General features: G+C 38.1%; 1 pseudogene; it reads right to left on the bottom strand.

Moving 5' to 3' along the window:
• LOC132559409 (uncharacterized) lies at positions 1-8,503 on the bottom strand (annotated as a pseudogene).
• Between the last annotated feature and the right edge of the window lie 4,019 nt (positions 8,504-12,522).

The raw sequence follows: 12,522 nt of genomic DNA, 5'->3' as shown, positions 1-12,522 counted from the left end.
TTTAACACATTAAAGTGAATTTCATACTGATTTTACACACAGATGTAGTTTACAAAGGGAACGATGTGGGTGGTGACACCAATACATTTTGCTGACGAGCATCATTCATTTAAACGGTATTGTTTCTGTTACATGTAAATATTATTTACAAAGTTTGTTACCAGGGTAACTCACTAGAATAACATATATCTGTCTAGTTCTGTCTGTAGTAGTAGTGTCAACACACCGTACTGTAGTAGTACTGTCACACACCGTACTGTAGTAGTACTGTTACACACTGTACTGTAGTAGTACTGTCACACACTGTACTGTAGTAGTACTGTCACACACTGTACTGTAGTAGTACTGTCACACACTGTACTGTAGTAGTACTGTTACACACTGTACTGTAGTAGTACTGTCACACACTGTACTGTAGTAGTTCTGTTACACACTGTACTGTAGTAGTACTGTTACACACTGTACTGTAGTAGTACTGTTACACACTGTACTGTAGTAGTACTGTTACACACTGTACTGTAGTAGTACTGTTACACACTGTACTGTAGTAGTACTGTTACACACTGTACTGTAGTAGTTTTACATTGTTATCCCCAAACCTTACCCACAGAACATCCTCCCTGTCTATACCTACAGCCCATGTCCTCTCTCTGTCTGTGTATATGATCCTGAGGAACTCACCATCTCCACTGAGGAGTAGGACCCTACGGTTGTCATAGTCCCCTATGATGAGGTTCCCCACACTGTCATACACCACACCCAGGGGTAAATGTTACACGTCCTGTTTGTGGTGTTTGTTTATATGTACTGGGGATGTCACCTCTATATACAAACACTTCCTGGAAGTCAGTATCCATGACAACAACACGTCTGTTTCCATCACCACCGTCACTTTTACTGTTGATATCAATCACTGTGACATTGTGAGTTACTGGACACTCTGACATCCTGCGTGGTGTATACACTAATGGTTTCCCAGTCCCTACAGCCATTGTAGTGAGTACCATTTGACCTTGTGTAGTAAATTTACAGATGTGTTTCTTCATCCCCACAATGATATGGTTACTGGCTGTAACACATATACACTGGGGTCTCTCCTTGGTTCTGAATTTGTTTGTAAGTCGTCCTGATACCAGCTCCATGATGTTGTTTTTACTGTCACAGACCCACAGTGTGTGTGTTGTGGGTGATAGACTGATGTCAGTGATGTCAGCCGTGTGTGTGACCTTCTGTACTACTTCACCCTCCCTGTTAAGGAGAGTTAATGTATCACTGTAATCACTGGTCCACACCTGACCATCAGTGGTGGGACATATAGACTCAATGTTACATGGAGACCTCCACTCCTTCACCACTTTGGTCTCTGACAGTAGTGCTTTACTTATCACTGCTTTCTTCCCTTTTACTCCTGTTTGTTGTTGTTTAGAGGATTGTCCCTGGTCATGTGATACTGAGATTGACCGATCCTGGTCAGTTGTTTGACCTGAGGTGATAATCGTCCCTACGGCCTGTTGTAGATGATGTTGTGGATTTGTGTTAGGTGTGAAGATGACCGTACCCAGGACAGGTTTGACAGGGAGATGTAATGAGGAATGTATATCTGTGTCATAGATGTCCAGGTGAGAACCACGTTGTAGAGTCACCTTACATTCCTGTAGTTGTTGTTTCAGCTGTCTGTTGTACATCTCCAGTTCTTGTTTGTATTTCTGTATCATCCTGGTGTTGTCCTCTTCCATCTGTTTATACACTGAGAGTGTCTGTGCTGTAAATAGATCGAGTTCATGTTTTAGTTGATCTGTTTGATTTTTTAGTTGCTGTGAAAGTTTTTCAAAATGACTGGTATTGTCTTTGAGTAATGAATCAGCAGAAGTTATATATTCCCTGACTTCTACCAGGTCATTTTGTTCTGTTTTGTTGATAAAGTTTGTAATTTCTTGTTTCTTTTGAGGAGTAATTTCACTGAGTTCACAAAGAGGGTGACTTCTGTGAGTTGTTGACAAACATGTAAGGCAGATGAGTTGATCACATTTCTCACAGTAAAGATCCAAGCGCCTCCCTTTGTGGTCACTACAGGTAGACTGGCCTTTAGGACGGAAAGCGGATTGACTGATGGGTGTTGCCATGATATGAAATCCTGAAAAAAAATCCAATGATATTTGTGAAATAAATTTGTAGCTATCAAAACAAAAAAATCTCATAAAATATGAAAATTATATATATATATGTAAGTTTGAGTGACATAATAATGTTGATATAGATTTGACATGGTACATTTCACAATCTCTCACAGAGTACATTGTGGTAGCCTTGTATAATAGTAATAGTGTTTGTAATGAACAACAAATCTGGTATTTCAGTAATTGTACTCGTGAGAATTGGGGAAGTAAAATAACATCAGAGGCAATGTTGGGACTGATGTAGGGGAAAGGATGAATCTATAAATCATTTTTCAGTAAATCTAGGTGTAAATGTTATAAACCCATATATACAACCTCAGGACATTTATAACTGAGAGTATAACCTGCTGATATTTGATATTACTGATAGGGATAGACACAAGTGATTTATAGGTAAATTTTTACTATCAGGTGTTAAAGTCATAACTGAAGACTGTTAGAAGACCTGACAATGAAAAATTGTTATTGAGTAATAAAAGAAAAATGGCTTAGGAATGTGGTGACCTCTGACTTTTGATATCACTTTTCATATCAATAAATATTAAATGAGTTGGTCACATATAGATGTAACCATTAACCCCTTCTCCCAGACTTTTTATGTCTGTCTGTATTCATATGTATTTGTATATTATATATAATTACCTTTGATATCAATTTACATAGTAATAACATATCTTAACTGTCCAATCAAAAACAGTCACCAATGTGAACCCATATCCTAAGTATGAAGTTCCATTGACAAGTAGTGTTGGAGACCCGGACAATTGTTTTCCATTAACCAACGATTAATTCCAAAAATTAATCATGTTCAAAACTCACCTTTTTATGCCACAAGTGGAAGGTTCCTGTCACTTTACCAAAGTCACACACTTTTTTCTGAAAATAGTAAGAAACAACATCTGTAACTATCCCGGAACATATACTTACTTTTCAAACCTAATACCTAGATTTATTGAACAAAGATAAGTTCTTATTGTCAGATGACATGTATATCTGTAATTGTTCTAGTCCTTAGAACAGGACCAAACTGTTTGTTTAGTTCTCAGTAACAGGACCTGTTTGTTCCAGTCTCAGGACCTGCTTGTTCCAGTCTGTGTTGTTCCAGTCCTCAGAACAGGACCAAACTGTTTGTTCCAGTGTTTGTTCAGAACAGGACCAAACTGTTTTCTAGTTCTCAGAACAGGACCAAACTGTTTGTTCTAGTTCTCAGAACAGGACCGAACTGTTTGTTCTCAAGAACAGGACCGAACTGTTTGTTCCAGTGTTTGTTCCTCAGAACAGGACCAAACTGTTTGTTCCAGTCCTCAGAACAGGACCAAACTGTTTGTTCCAGTCCTCAGAACAGGACCAAACTGTTTGTTCTAGTTCTCAGAACAGGACCGAACTGTTTGTTCTAGTTCTCAGAACAGGACCGAACTGTTTGTTCTAGTTCTCAGAACAGGACCAAACTGTTTGTTCTAGTTCTCAGAACAGGACCGAACTGTTTGTTCCAGTCCTCAGAACAGGACCAAACTGTTTGTTCTAGTTCTCAGAACAGGACCAAACTGTTTGTTCTAGTTCTCAGAACAGGACCGAACTGTTTGTTCTAGTTCTCAGAACAGGACCAAACTGTTTGTTCTAGTCCTCAGAACAGGACCGAACTGTTTGTTCTAGTTCTCAGAACAGGTCCTAACTGCTTATTCCAGTCCTCAGAACAGGACCAAACTGTTTGTTCCAGTCCTCAGAACAGGACCAAACTGTTTGTTCTAGTTCTCAGAACAGGACATAGTATCCTGATATGATTTAGACTTCAGAACAGAACATGAGTGTCTGTTCCAGTCCTAAGAACAGGACAGAGGTATCTATTTTTTGTAATCTTAGTCTTCAGACCAGGACATGAGTATTTGCTCCTGGCATTACTACAAAAGAAGAATAATTTGAGAATCATTCCTACAAGATTATTTCTCCATCACCTAAGCATGCTTCAAACCAAATGGAGACATTAAAATCCAGGTATTGCTTCAGATGAAAGATTTTTAAGGAATTTGCCCATTTTATCTTCTAGGGCCTCTCCTACAGCCCCTCGGAGACCAGACCCACTATTTATATCAAACTGATTCCCTTTCATCCAAGGGTATTCCAGAAAATTGGGACAGAATCTTGGCATTCCTACATAAAGTGAAATATTTTTAAAAGATTGGTCTATTTCCCTTATGGGGTGCCTCTCCTACCATGTTATTCATTCCCCCTTCATCAAAGGATGATTCACCCCAAATTGGAAGAGAATCCAGGCATTTACAAAGAAGAAGGAATTTTAAGTATTTGCTCTAATTTCCCCTATTGGACCTTGTCCTTCCCATTCCCATGGGGCTGAGACCAATCGTTTATACAAAGTTGATTCCCCTTTATCCTAAGATAATTTAGATAAAATATGGACAAAATCAAATGATTCCTACAGCAAAAGGATTTTAAAGAACTTACTTGATTTCCAATTTTTGGGCCCAATCCTTCACAATACTAATGGCTGAGAACCACCATTACTACAAATCTGGTACCCATTTCCCTATCATTGCTTCTGACCAAATTTTTCAAATCTGTTCAGTCCTTCATGAATATAAATGAAAAAAGACAGCAGTCGCTGCATCATGGCATCAACAAATCGGTCTTTCAGACCAGGTTAATTAAAATCACATGAAGTTTTAAAGATATCAAAACTGAGAAAAGAAATCTCTGAAAAAAGATGAAAAATCTTAAAATAGCGAAGGGCAATAACTCTTCCAAATACGATATACAATGTAATATTTATGTTTCACAAGAATGAGAGGTCTCAAGGAAAAAAAGAAATCCTTGTAAAAAAATCACAATCATAGTACAACATACATAAAATTACCATATATTGGTATGTTATCAAACCAACCAGAGGACAAGTTGAGATCCTGCATCTTACAATGTAATATCATTATCCATGTAGGTGAAATGCATGGCTATTGATAGCAGCTGAATCTATCAAACTTGGGTGTTTTTAAAGACATTCCAGACTGAACCACCAGCTGTAACTATGTTGGTCCAATGAAACCTACATCCCTGTTAAAGTACATTTGTACTTTTGAGGTGTCATGAAATAGACAACCCTGAAATTTACATATATGTGGATTACATTTTATCTCCAACTCAAAAAAATCCATTTGCTCAAAAATGTTATTTTCCTATATAAGCTATTGTAAACTTTAACTGGACCTCCACCAGAGAAATGTGAGACCCCGAAATTCCCTGTTTTGGTAAACCCTTCCATCCATGAAGAACCTTTGATTCCACCATATTTGGGTGTTGGGAAGATTTTCAAATTTGAGTCAATTTGACTCCACCCATCAGTCCTTGGGGGTTAGACAGGCTAAAGGTGGGCATAACCATGAAGTTATCATTCTAAACGTATAATTCTAACCAAGTTTGGAATATTTCCAATGGAAATTAAACAAATTATGGTCAAAAATGTCCTTTTCCTTGATAAACTATCATAATAAACTTTAACCCCCTTCCTGGGGTCATGAAATTAACAATTTTGGTAAAACACTTTGAGACCTTTCCATCCATGAAGAGCTTTTGATTCTACCATATCTGGGTGGTGAGAAGAAGAATTTCAAATTTGGAAACCATATAATTCTCAATTTTTGTTAATCTCTGCTGAAGAAGTTTCTGTAAAATCTTATTAAATTCGGTTTGGAACTTTTGAGAAGTCGAAAATCTTAAAAGCAGGCCTAAATAGAGTTATGTTTTTCTTTTAATTCAAAACAAGTATTTTGTTCTTTGAAGTAAGAAAATGATTTGTCAAGTTGACACTGAAGGCAAGTCTTAAATAATATATTAAACATTAAGAAATGACGTTCTGATGGTGCTGAATTTGTAACATAGTGTAACAAGAATTTTGAAATTTTACTTTAAGCTGTAGTTTTGCAATTCTATGAACAAGACCCACTGTTTATACAAAATCATTTTTTAAATGAAGAGTAGGATTTTAAAGAATTAGGTCCCTGTATACAAGGGTACTGAGTTCCTGGTAAATGATATATCTGGTTCCTAGTTTATGTAATATAAAGTTCCTGGTATACAATGGTAGTAAGTCCCTAGCATACAAGTTATTAGGTCCCTGGTATAGGGGTTATTAGGTCCCTGGTATACAAGGGTATTAGGTCCCTGTATACAAGGTTATTAGGTCCCTGGTTAACGGGGTATTAGGTCCCTGGTATAGAAGGGTATTAGGTCCCTGGTATACAAGGTATTAGGTCCCTGGTATACAAGGTATGAGGTCCCTGTATACAAGGGTATTAGGTCCCTGTATACAAGGGCATTAGGTCCCTGTATACAAGGGTATAAGGTCCCTGTATACGGGGTATTAGGTCCCTGTATACAGGGTATTAGGTCCCTGTATACAAGGGTATTAGGTCCCTGGTATATGAGGGTATTAGGTCCCTGTATATGGGGTAGTAGGTCCCTGGTATATGAGGGTATTAGGTCCCTGGTATACGAGGGTATTAGGTCCCTGTATACAGGGTAGTAGGTCCCTGGTATATGAGGGTATTAGGTCCCTGTATACGGGGGTATTACACTCCTAGCATAGCATACAAGGTATTAGGTCCCTGGTATACAGGGGTATTACGCTCCTAGCATACAAGGTATTAGGTCCCTGGTATACAGGGGTATTACGTATACAAGGTATTACGCAAGGTATTAGGTCCTAGCATACAAGGTATTAGGTCATACAATACAAGGTATTAGGTCCCTGGTATTTACCCTGTATACAAGGTATTAGGTCCCTGTATACAAGGTATTAGGTCCCTGATATACAAGGTATTAGGTCCCTGTATATAAGGTATTAGGTCCCTGGTATACAAGGTATTAGGTCCCTGTATACAAGGTATTAGGTCCCTGGTATACAAGGTATTAGGTCCCTGTATACAAGGTATTAGGTCCCTGGTATACAAGGTATTAGGTCCCTGTATACAAGGTATTAGGTCCCTGTATACAAGGTATTAGGTCCCTGTATACAAGGTATTAGGTCCCTGGTATATGAGGGTATTAGGTCCCTGTATACAGGGTAGTAGGTCCCTGGTATATGCTATATTTGGTTCTAAGTTTATGGAATATAAAGTCTCTGGTATATGAGAGTATTAAGTACCTGGTGAATGAGGGTGAAAGGTCCTTGGTTTATTAGATATTAGGTCCTTAGTGTCAGGAATATTAGGTCACTGGCATATGGAATATCATATCCCTGTTATACAAGGTTATTAGGCCCCTAGTATATAGAATATAAGGTCCCAGGTATATCAGGATAAAAGGTCCCTGGTATATAGAATATTAGGTCCCTGGTATACTAGGGAATACGATCCTTGGTATACAGGGTATTAACTCCATGGTATATGGATAAGTAGATCCCAGAAATGTGAGGATACAAGCTCTCTGGTACATGGAATATTAGGTCCTTGGTAGATGGAATATTAGGTCTATTGTATAGGAGTGCATTATGTCTGTAGTATAGATTATTAGGTCCCTGGTATACAGGATTTGGGGTCCCTGGTATAGGTATAGGGAATATTAAGTCCTTGGTACACAAGGGTATTAAGTCCCTGGTATACAGGGTTTGAGGTCCCTGGTATATGGAATATTAAGTCCTTGGTACACAAGGGTATTATTTCCCTGGTATATGGAATATAAGGTACCCGGTGTATGGAGTGTTAGGTCCCTGTTACAGTAATTAATCCACAAGTCCTGTACTTGGATTTTGCATTGTTAGACCAGGGACATATATATTACATATCTGTATTATACGTCCCTGGTTAGACCCATTGTTTTAACAATAAATCAAATGTGTTTCTATTTCAGAATGACCTTGCACTTGAGTAACTAATTGATTACTCAAAGTGGTAATTATCCCTCAGAGGCAGTATTATTACCCATATGAGGATTTGTGCCCAACCTAATAAAGGACTCGTTAAAATAAATTATATGTTGATCACTGCTGGTAAAAGGGGCATTTCTATAGCGATCAAACATAAAATATTCCAACGACAGAACGTTAAACGAACGTTACATGCAGTCTGAAGTATGCCAAACAGTCGTCTTTTTATCGTTTTGTATGTCAATCCAGTGTCCCTTCGTCCCGGCCCGTACTCCCTTCCCTTGTATGTTAAAGCTAGTGGTCTACACAAAGTGCATACACACAGGGGTCTAAACAATTTATAGGTTCAGTATCATCCACCAGGGGTGAAAAAAGTGATGACATTGCATCATTTTAAACATTAAAGAGGAATTACGTCAGTTAATACCATAGTTGAATGACCAAATAACCGTTTTCCGACGGTCTCTTCTCCCTCTTCCATTTTCTGTCGTCTGCAAAACACAATCAACGTCAGCGGAACGCTTATAACCTGACATAGGGGAAGTCACTCTGATAATAAATAATGTAAGATATCCGGATATTCGGACTTCAACCGCTCGTTCAACAGATTTTCTCCTACTTTAATAGATTATAAACCAGTCTTCAGCCTGTCAAATTTCCAGACTGTCGGTTACTGCATTTTTGTTAAAATGAAAAGAATAATAAGTATTCGGTATTTATGAATTTCTGGAAATATTTGTACTTTCGTGATAACAGTAACTTTTAAAACAATATCGTTGTAAGGTAGCCTTCATTCATATGTCTTAAAGAGAAATTTACCTAGGAAAAATAACACGTTTTCTATAAAACGGATAGAAATGTCTACATCGTGAACTTAATTGAATCAAACATATTTTAGTTGTAAGCTTGTACGCTTGAATTCACTGATATAGTAACTGTTTCAATTTATAGCGTCGGATATAAAACATAAATAGATAACAACAGATCTTCACCAACATATTAGTCATTATGATTACTAGGTGACAAAACAGACCACAATACTCTAAACACAACCTAAAAATCTCCATGGTTTCCATGGAATTCCGAGCTTGGGCTTCCTTCTATTGTGGATGTGATCCACGGTCTCACCATACTACCACAATGCTAAGTATGGAAGGTTGTGTTGTTTGTTTTACTTTAATTAAAATGTTTCGAATATTTAATACATTCATAAAACAGACAGCAGTTTTCATTCTGATAAAGTGCGTCAGAACCAAACAACAATCAATCTGAAGATATTTCAAAGAAATTTATATCTTTTTTTTTCAAATTTTCGTTTTATGACGTGTCTGAAACAAGTGACATTCTTTCAAATAACGTTCTATATTTTCTAAAGCATGAAAACATCTAGATTGGCGTGACAGAATGAAAGCAATACGTTTATTACGGAACATTTAAACTACAATTATACCAATGTTTTTTGTGTAGAATATTTAATGTCTCAGCATAAAAAACTACAATTGTACCTAAATCTGGTCACTACTTCAGTGCTGAAAGAAAATGCACGATCGATAGACTTTTGAAAGTCATCCCAAAATCGATCAAATTAGATAGATGTCACACTGAACTAACAGATATTAATAGACCGATGCCACACTGAACTAACATATATTGATAGACCGATGCCACACTGAACTAACAGATATTAATAGACCGATGCCACACTGCATTGACTAATTTATTTACCACGTTGTATTAAGAAATATTGAGTTTAGATTTAAAGATATTAATAACATGATACTAAATTGTATTGTGTCCCATTACCTTGCAATCCTTCTGTTGTACTCAACCCATCTCAGGCATACCTCCTGATTCTTCCTTTCCCCGCAATCTCCTGAACCCATTGATCCCGGTCATACCTCCTCACTCTACCTCACCCCACAACTACCGTGAACTACCTCTTGTATTCCTATCATCCTACACATAACACCCCACTCTACCTCACCCCACAACTACCGTGAACCACCTCTTGTATTCCTATCATCCTACACATACCACTCCACTGTACCTCACCCCACAACTACCGTGAACCACCTCTTGTATTCCTATCATCCTACACATACCACTCCACTCTACCTCACCCCACAACCACAGTGGACAACCTCTTGTATTCCTGTCATCCTACACATACCACTCCACTCTACCTCATCCCACAACCACAGTGGACCACCTCTTGTATTCCTGTCATCCTACACATACCACTCCACTCTACCTCACCCCACAACCACAGTGGACCACCTCTTGTATTCCTGTCATCCTACACATACCAGCCCACTCTACCTCACCCCACAATCACCGTGAACCACCTCTTGTATTCCTGTCATCCTACACATACCTCCTCACCCTGCCTCACCCCTACAATCCTCGTGAACCGGCTGTTGTATAAGTGAAGTGTCTACCCCACCCACCCTACACATATCTCTTACCCTACCTGAGTTCATAACCCCGTGAGCCACCTGTTGTTTATCACCCACCCTACACAAAATTCCAACCCTGCCTCACCCTACCCCGTCCTCCCTATAACATCAGCTCCGTCCGATTATACCAACGCCCAATTCCTTTCTTACACTACCACACCTTTGGTTCGTCGGCTGTACCTAAAGGGAGTGTAATACCCCTATTCACCCAGCCCTACACTCCATCCCACCGTATGAGTCATCGTCATTTCTATTCACCTACATATTAAGGCTTCATCACATAACCCTATCAACAAAATATTACGAGTCTAGGCCTTCAGATTAATTAGGAGATTTCTCTTTAATACTTCTTGTGTATTGGTTGTTGAGGGGACGAAAGAAAACATTGGTTGATGGACAACGGACCGCGTGAGCCAAATATATCACACAGTATAAAGTATCCGTGTAACATGTAGCTTTAAGACTACATTTCAAAGTACGGTGACATAAGAACTGAGTCTCCTTGTCTAAAGAATGTAACATTAAGTATTGGTGTCTATGTAAAGAAAATGTAACATACACCTTTAAATATGTCCATCAGAAAAACATATATCATTAAGTCTCCATGTATATGTAAGGCAATACATAAGTTTTTGTCTCCATGTTGATATAAGGTAACATACAGCCTTAAGTCTCCATGTTGATATAAGGTTATATATAGCCTTAACTCTCCATGTTGATATAAGGTAACATATAGCTTGAAGTCTCCATTTCATTATAAGGTTACATACAGCCTTAAGTCTCTATGTTGATATAAGGTAACATACAGCCTTAAGTATCCATGTTGATATAAGGTTATATATAGCCCTAACTCTCCATGTTGATATAAGGTAACATATAGCTTGAAGTCTCCATTTCATTGTAAGGTTACATACAACCTTAAGTCTCCATGTTGATATAAGGTAACATACAACGTGAAATTTCCATTTCAATATAAGGTTACATACAGCCTTAAATCTGGATGTTGAAATAATGTGACATTCAACATTAAAACAGCAAATGTTATGAATATATTTACCTTATTGATGTCAGATATCAAACGCTGTTGTAGGTTTTCACCGCCTTTCAGTCACGACCGAAAAGTTTCTTGTAGAAATGAAAGTTTAATGTGTCGTCACACGCTGTCATATACTGAAGTGTTACGCAATCTTCTCTGATGTTTAAGATCTGTGTGATCTAGGTACGTCCACCCGACATTTATATTGTATGAGTGACCTCCCCTCATTATTGGTCAGCCAATAGCTGAAAAGGATGAATCCCTGGTCAGACATATGACTTAACAGATAACGACATGTGACACGTGATGTATCAGCCTTATGTATGTAATTAGGGAGATGACTATAACTACGGTATGGAATGACAAATCACAGTGCATAATACAAATAAATATCCAAATATCATTGACCTCATTGATAACTGTACGAATTACAAAGTCCTGTCCAAACCATCGCTACACGTGGTAACACCCGTCCTATGTTTTATCTGTCGTTATCTTGTTGTAACAACCTGTACTATTCTCTATAATGTTTTATCTGGGATAAGGCCATGTTTGATACACATGATTCACAGGTGTATGTACTAAAGAGAGAGTCCAGTGAAGCAAAGATGCAACTAATGCCGAAATATATCACATGAGATTTGTTATTCATGGCTTTCTGGACCACCAGGTCTTACTGTACGTCTTCAGGATTCTTTTAGTTTTTCTTGCTTTTTAATTTTTTAGTGTGTTTGTAGTTCCTACAAAGTGTATGTAGTTTCCACAAAGTGTATGTAGTTCCCACACAGTGTACGTAGTTCCCACATAGTGTACGTAGTTCCCACAAAGTGTATGTAGTTCCCACACAGTGTACGTAGTTCCCACACAGTGTACGTAGTTCCTACAAAGTGTATGTTGTTTCCACAAAGTGTATGTAGTTCCCACGCAGTGTATGTAGTTCCCACACAGTGTACGTAGTTCCTACAAAGTGTATGTAGTTCC

The sequence above is a fragment of the Ylistrum balloti genome, unplaced genomic scaffold (genome assembly GCF_031769215.1).
Source record: "Ylistrum balloti isolate Yb309-2 unplaced genomic scaffold, AGI_CSIRO_Ybal_v1 Utg370908, whole genome shotgun sequence".
NCBI lineage: Eukaryota > Metazoa > Mollusca > Bivalvia > Pectinida > Pectinidae > Ylistrum > Ylistrum balloti.
The sequence above is the reverse complement of the archived record's forward strand: the minus strand, read 5'-3'. Positions and strand labels throughout refer to the sequence as shown.